The following is an 8,254-nucleotide window of genomic DNA, read 5'->3' on the forward strand; positions in this document are numbered from 1 at the left end:
CTTACCTTCTATTTGAGTTGAATTTTTATAGTTCAAGTAAACTAGAATTTGAGTTGTAGAATTTGACAATTATCCATTTAAATTTTTCTTATTCTCATTATTCCATTCAAAAAATAATGAAATATGCTATATTTTTATATAAAAATATTTTTATTTTCGGTAATTATTATAAAACTTGCAATAAAATATAGTAATTGCTTAATTCTTCCACCTTTCAAGCATTATATTAATTTTTCTTATTAATTTTGAAACTACCTATTAATCATTAAGTATTAACGGATAATATAGTCATATTATAGCTTATTTCAATAAATATTTATTAAAGAAATTTGAACAATATCATCTAAACATTTTATCATTATACATTATATGAATTGTGTGAAATATATCAATATTATTCAATAAAACGTTTATATTTATTTTTATATTATTAAATCAAACGCTGATATATTTTTTTCTAATTGTATTTCATTTATGGAAAGGATAATGTCTTTCAAAATGACCGTGAAGGGCTAGAAACCAGTCGAACGACAAGATTTGTTAGGGCCAGTTTGACCTAGTCTTTTGATTGCCAATGGCTGCCTTTTAGTGAACCCTGATCTAAGCTAATTGCGTTTTTGTTCGAGTGCGCTTCTTGTCTTCGAAAGTTTTCGTTTGAATCCACACAAAAATTATGGCTTCTTCGTGATGCCATTGATTTAATGCCAATTAATGCTGTTAAATGACATGCAATGCCTTTCACTGATCAGAGGCGTAGAATGGAAACAATGCTGTTGAATGATTAATAAGTCTAATGCGTTTTCTTACCAGACGTATTAAATACAATCAATGTATTCGAATGCCGTTGAATGAAAATTTAGACAAAAATTGAATTTTTTTAGATTTATAGGCATTAAAGTGTACTTTTTCTCAATGCCATATAATCCACTTCAATTCTCTTTTTTTTACAGGGGATTTCTTGGCTGAAGAAATCTTTTTTTTGTTCTTCGTTCAAAATTAATCTTTTTTAACCTTTAGAGGACGGGAAAATTTCCGTTCAAATCGAGTTTTCATTTGACCAAAAATTTATGCATAATTTCAACAGAAAACTCATTTCAAGTCCCCGACCTGACAGGTGGTCGATATATCAATCACCCCCGTCCGCAACGTAAAGGTCAAAATAAAAAAAAAAACTTTCTATAATATTTCAGCGTTATAGTTTGGTATACCCATGTTTTTTTATGCGCAGAATACGAAAAAAATAATAAAAGAAATCCTGAAGGCACCCTTGACTTTGAAAATTGCCATCTCAAGGTCATTTTTTATATCTTAGCGTTGTGGTTGGCATGCCCATGTTTTTGAGGCGCTGGGTAAGAAAAAAAATAGTGCAAAAAGTCCTGAACGCAGACGTGACCTTGAAAATCGAGATTTCAAGGTCAAGTGATACATTTATTTATTTGTTGCTATTTTAGCGTCAAAGTTGGGACATGCATGTTTTTATGTGCCTAGTACTCTAGTTGAGTATTCCACCATACATGTTTTAAATGATTTTTTTTACTGAAAATTCGACTGTTCAATTTTTGGTTGAAAATTGATCTGTTTTTAAGTTCAAAATTCAACTATTTGGTTGAAAATTAATATATTTTTTTTTAATACAACTATTTCGTTGAAAATTTGTGTAATTCATTAAAAGTCGCCTTTTCGGTAGAAAATTGATCTTTTTGGTTGAAAATTAGAACACTTGGTTGAAAGTTGAACTCTTATTAAAAATTTATCGATTCATCATTTTAATTGAAAATTATCACTACTTGAAAATGTTCTTTTTTTACTGAGAATTTAACTGTATTTGCTGGAAAATCGACCTTTCTCAGTTGAAAATTCAACTATTGCATTAAAAATTAATCTACCTCGTAGAAAATGCAATAGTTTTACTTGGAAATTAAAAAATTTGAAGCCATTTGAATTGAACGCTATTCTACATTAATTTCTCCTAAATATGCACTGAATTTTAAGTAGGATAAGGTAAAATAAAAATTTGTTTGAATCATTATTCAAATTAATGGACTTTAGGGACTCATTTTACATTTTTCTTGCAACTTCTTCCCTATTCCTTTACACATCCCCCACACACTTACTTGGTGATGAGAGGGAAATCTACAGCTTAAGGTGGGTTCTTAACCACCAAGAGCAACAGCTTTATGTAATTAGAGAATCTGTTTTATTTAACGGGGTGGCCACTGGACCGGGAAAACCGGAAATTTTATGAGACAGGGATAAACCGTGAATTTATTTTTTGAACGGGAATTTCTTCAAGTTTTTAGAACAAAAAATCCTTCCAACTTTGAATTTAACCGCTTTTTAAATAATTAGTTTAATTTGGATTTTTTTTCAATTATGATATTATTCAGTTTAGAATGCGTAATTCGAAAAACTTTCACTTTGCAAATTTTCCATTTAAGTTTTTTAATTTTTTAGCGTACATTTCCATATAAGAATTTTAAAGGCGGTTTTAGACTTAAACAATTAAAAAATATAAGTGTTTGAAATCGAAGATTTTTGATGATAAAGACATTTTTAGTTGATCAACTGTGAATATAAATCAATGAATGAATCAGTGCCTCGCGGGCACATCCTCATCGCGCGCGGCTCGCATAGATTGCAAGTTTGAACGCGCCTAGGGCGCGCGACGGTTGGATCTCGCGCTCGATAATGAGCTACCTCGCGCTCGGATATTTATTCTCTGCATTTGGAATGCTTGAAAAAAAACTTTAACAAAAAGATCTCTTTTAGATGGCAGTATTTACATGCGTCTTCATGTTCTGAATTTTCTACTTAATTAAGTATTGTCAAAGATTAAGTTTCTCAAAGCTCTGTAGACTTTGAGGTACACATTTTAATCGTGACGCTCGCGCTGCGCGCTCGATTTCCGACCGATATTTGTAAACAGGTTTTGTTAAATCTTTTTTTTCTCGTAACTTACGTTGTTTTCCCACACATTTTTTTTATTATTTTTTTTTCAATGTTATTTTTCACGAATAAAACAAAAGTATTAGGACGCATACTGATGTGCCCGCGAGGCACTAATTCATTCATTGATTTATATTCACAATTGATCTACTAAAAATGTCTTTATTATCAAAAATCTTCGATTTCAAACACTTATATTTTTTAATTGTTTAAGTCTAAAACCGCCTTTAAAATTCTTATATGGAAATGTACGCTAAAAAATTAAAAAACTTAAATGGAAAATTTGCAAAGTGAAAGTTTTTCGAATTACGCATTCTAAACTAAATAATATCATAATTGAAAAAAAATCCAAATTAAACTAATTATTTAAAAAGCGGTTAAATTCAAAGTTGGAAGGAGTTTTGGTTCTAAAAACTCGAAGAAATTCCCGTTCACAAAATATATTCACGGTTTATCCCTGTCTCATAAAATTCCCGGTTTTCCCGGTCCAGCGGCCACCCCGTTAAATAAAACAGATTCTCTAATTACATAAAGCTGTTGCTCTTGGTGGTTAGGAACCCACCTTAAACTGTAGGTTTCCCTCTCATCACCAAAGATGGATTTTATTTGCTCATTTTTTCGAGAGTTATCGTGTTTACAGGCGGCCGGACAGACAGACGCCATCGTGAAAACCTGATTTTCGGATTCAGGGGGTCTCGAAACGTGGAGATCCGTTGAAAAAAAGTGATGTCAAATTTCCGACAATTCTAATAGTTTCTCAATTATAATTGATGAAAATGTAAAAAATGCCACAATTTTGTATAAAATTCAACTACACGTCCAATCAAAAAGTGATTTATGAAAAATTTGTAATGATTAAAGCAAATACTACGCAACTTCATAAAAATTTCCACAAATTTCACAAATTTTTTATTTATTTGATGTTTTTATTTTCAATGTTATTTTTCACAGATAAAACAAAAAGTACGTCTCTAATCAAGAAGTGATTATTAATTCATTTGTATATTTTTTGGGGGGTTAAATTTTCGTTAATTCATCTTTTTTCGTATTCTGCATAGTTTGACCACAAAATAGAATTTTTTCATTATTTTTTGGACAATCAAAATTTGAATTTTGGATTTTCTAAGAAAATCCAAAAATTTGTCATGACAGTCTTATAGGGATTTTAAAAAGCAATGTTTTTCTTCTCTTGACATTTTTTCATATCTTGCGTTGTTTGGGTTAAAATTTTGAATTTCGGTTGTTGTACAAAATTTTGAAAATGCTATAAATCTGAGAATTTTCTTTTAATCGAAAAAAGACATTAGGATAAATTGTTTGTTCATTTCAATACTATAAATGTGCGTACATAGAATTTTCAAATTCAGAAAAAAGTGTTCTCAAAAATTTTCAAAATGCGCTCACTTTTTGAATTTCATCAAAATTGGTAATTTTTTTGAGTTGCGTAGTATTTGATTTAATCATGAGAATTTTTAATAAATCACTTTTTGTTTGGACGTGTAGTTGAATTTTATACAAAATTGTGGCATTTTTTTAAACTAAAAAAAAAGTTTTTTTCTATGAAATAGTTAAATGTTAAGTCACATAAAAAAATGTTCAATATATAAAAAAAAATTGTTGATTACGATACTGCATTAATCAAAGAGTTAAATTTGTAACATAAAAAGATTCATTTTCAATGTAAAATTTTGTAGTTGATATTTCAACAAACCAGATTTTAAATAAAAATAAAAAACTCGAGAATATTTATGTTTAAAAAATTTTTGATTTACAACCAATAAATTCTATTTTCAACAAAATAGTTAAAATTTCAGTTAAAAGAATTAGTTTCCAAAATATACATCAATTTTTGGTTAAGCAGCTTTTGTTGAATTTTTTTCGTAGCTTGTGTTGTTTGTCCAAACATTTTATTGTTTATTATGAATAAAACTAAAACTGCGTATCCTATCAAAAAGTGAGTAATAATAATAAGTTTGTAAATCTTTTTTGAGAGCACAATTTTGATTCACGCATCTTTATTCATATGTATCATACAGTTTGAGCACAAAATTATTTTTCTATTGTTCCTTATTTTTTGTGCAATAAAAATTTGAATTTTCGATTGTTCAATTATATTCAAAAAGTTGTTATGAAAATGTTGTAGGCCTTTCTAAAAGCAACGTTTTTCTTCTCTCTACTTTTTTCAAACCGTGCGTTGTTTGGTTAAAAATTTTAATTATCGATTTTTTAAGTTTTGTAAATTTTATAACTCAGATAATTTTTTATCGTAAAAAAGCTTTAGATGTACTACCAACAGTCATACATAGAATTTTTTATTCTAAAAAGAATTCTCAAAACTTTTTAAAAAGCTCAGACTTTTTGAATTACTATCCTAAATGTCTTTTTAAAGAATTCGTTCTTTCTTCTATTACCAAAAAAAATTGTGCAAACGTTGGATTTGATCCGTTAATTTTTTTCGAATTTTTTTTTGCGTTGTATATTGGCTTAAGATATTAATTTTCGATGTCCCGTATACTAAAGCGTTTTTCAATAAGAGCGCTACAAAAGTTTTTTTAAATAAATCAAAAACGGTTTTGGATATAAATGAAATTCTTTATTCATATAAAAGTACATTCGATGCCATTATGTATGGAACTCGATTTCTTTTGCATGGCCACCACGGGCACGCTTGCAGAAGTCCAGACCCTGAACCCAATTTTCGACGGTTTTCAAGCATAATTCGGCCGATACTGCTGCAATTTCACGTTCGATATTCGTACGAAGTTCATCAATCGTCGCTGGCTTGTTGGCATAGACCATAGATTGACGTAGCCGCACAGGAAATAGTCTAACGGCGTCAAATCGCACGACCGAGGCGGCCAATTGACTGGGCCATTTCGTGATATAACACGCTCACCAAACTTGGTGTTCAATAAATCGATTGTGACATTCGCTTTGTGGCTTGTGACGCCGTCCTGTTGAAACCACATATTGTCCAAGTCCATATCATCCAATTCGGGCCAAAAATATTCGGTTATCATTGAGCGGTAGCGATTCCCATTCACAGTAACGTGCCGGTCATGATCATCACGGAAGAAGTACGGCCCAATGACGCCGCCGGCCCATAAACCGCACCAAACCGTAATTTTTTCGGGATGTAATGTTGACTCATGAAGTTCGTGTGGATTTCTGCCTGACCAATAACGCATATTTTGCTTATTGGCGAAGCCATTCAGCCAGAAATGAGCCTCATCGCTGAAGATGATTTTTCGATGAAAATCCGGATCATTTTCAAGTCGTTGCTCAGCCCAATTCACGAATATACGTCGCTTCTGGTGGTCAAGCGGCTTCAGTTCTTGCGTCAATTTGATCTTGTAAGGATGTAGGCCAAGATCTTTTCGCATAATACGCCACAACGACGTCACAGATAAGCCCAACGCTTGAGAACGACGTGTGAGAGACTGATTTGGGTCTTCCTCAATTGATGCGCTAGCGGAAGCAATATTCTCGACACTACGGACACTTCTTTGTCTCACTGGCACGGGAACATTTTGCACTGTACCCGTGGATTCAAATTTTTCACTAGATGCTCAATTGTTGATCTGGCAGGACGATTATGACGACCATAAATTGGAGGTAGCGCTCTTAAAGTTGAGGCCACTGACTCCGAATTTCGGTAGTAAATTTTAATAATTTCGACTCGTTGTTGGATCGTATATGAGAATGTAAAGATGTAAAAGCCCTACTGAAACTTTATAGACTATTTTTAATTTTGAAATAACTTCAAAATAATGTATTTACATATGATTAAAGGCTTTTATTAAATTTAAAATATAATTTCACTCTAAAATATTACATTTTTAAGCCATGTAATTATTAATTAAATATTCAAAACTAAACAAAAATAATGAAATTTGAACGTTACAATTTTAATTGTTGTGTTTAAACAAATTTGATTTTTAAATACAATTTTTGAATTTCAATGTATAAATTTAAAATTGTATATTATTACAAATAATTTTAAATATGGATTTTAACGGATTTCGACCCAAAAATTTAGAAGCTTTTTAACAGATTTATAACGATTTACTTAATTTACAAAATGAATTTGGAAGATTTTAAGAAAATTTCTTAAATTTGGCAGAATAAAAAAGGAATAATTAAAAAAATGTAAAACAGCATGTAGATATTTCAAAATAAAAATAATAAAATTTCGAAGCATTTTAGGTTTTTGAAATCATTTAAATTAAAAATGATTGAACTTTCTCGAAAAATTTTCGAATAGGAAGAAAATTCTGAATTGCAACATGACATTTTTGCAAAGAATTCTAATTCTGAGTTAAAACAGGGAATTTAAAAATTCTAACCAATTTTGAGTTGAAATGGGAATTTAAAAATTTTAATAAATTCCGATCTGGAACAGTGATTTTTTTAAAGAATAAATTCTAAGTTGAAACGGAATATTTGCAACAAAAATTAATTTATGAATTGGAACAAAGTATTTTACAAAAAAATCGAATTCATAGTTAAAACGAAAAATTTTCTGAAAGTATTAAGATTCCAGATTTGAACAAGGAATTTTCAATTTTGAGTTGGAGATGGAATTTAGCCAAGAGAATAAGAATTCTGAATGAAAAAATGCATTTTTTAAACAAAATTATTATTTTAGGTTGATTTTCGAGCAAAAGTTAAATCCTGAATTGAATCAGAGAATTTTTAACTAATTCTGAGCTGGAATTATAATTTAAAATTGCGTGGAATGATGTAATTTTCAATTTTTAAAAATTGATTGATTCTGTAATTTATAGCATTGGAAATAATAACGTGGATTTATATTTTTGGAACTGAATCTTTGAATTCATTCATTTTTAAAAGTTGAAAATTCATCTTGTTTATAGAAATTAAACTTATTTATTGAAAATTCAATGATTATAGTAACAATCACTTTAGTTCAAAATTCATCACTTTCTTCGGTTGACAATTGTTTCAACTGAAAATTAACTATTTCATTTTAAATATTTGTTTTTTTTTTTAGTTTGAAATTCAACTATTTGTTTAAATTAAGAATTCATTTATTTTTTTGAAAAATCTTCTTTTTGGTGGATACTTAGTTTTCATGTTTAAAAATTCAACTGTTTAAGAATTAATCTATCTGCTTGGAAATGCAACATATTGACTTGAAAAGTTAGAATTTTGAAGCAGTTTCAGTTGTATTAAATATAATACCCAACATTAATTTTTACTAACATGCATTAGAAGATAAAATAAAAATGTTTTTGAATTATTATTTAAAAGAAAGAAATTCAAGGAACGTTTAATTATGTTTCTA

This window comes from Belonocnema kinseyi, chromosome 8 (genome assembly GCF_010883055.1).
Source record: "Belonocnema kinseyi isolate 2016_QV_RU_SX_M_011 chromosome 8, B_treatae_v1, whole genome shotgun sequence".
NCBI lineage: Eukaryota > Metazoa > Arthropoda > Insecta > Hymenoptera > Cynipidae > Belonocnema > Belonocnema kinseyi.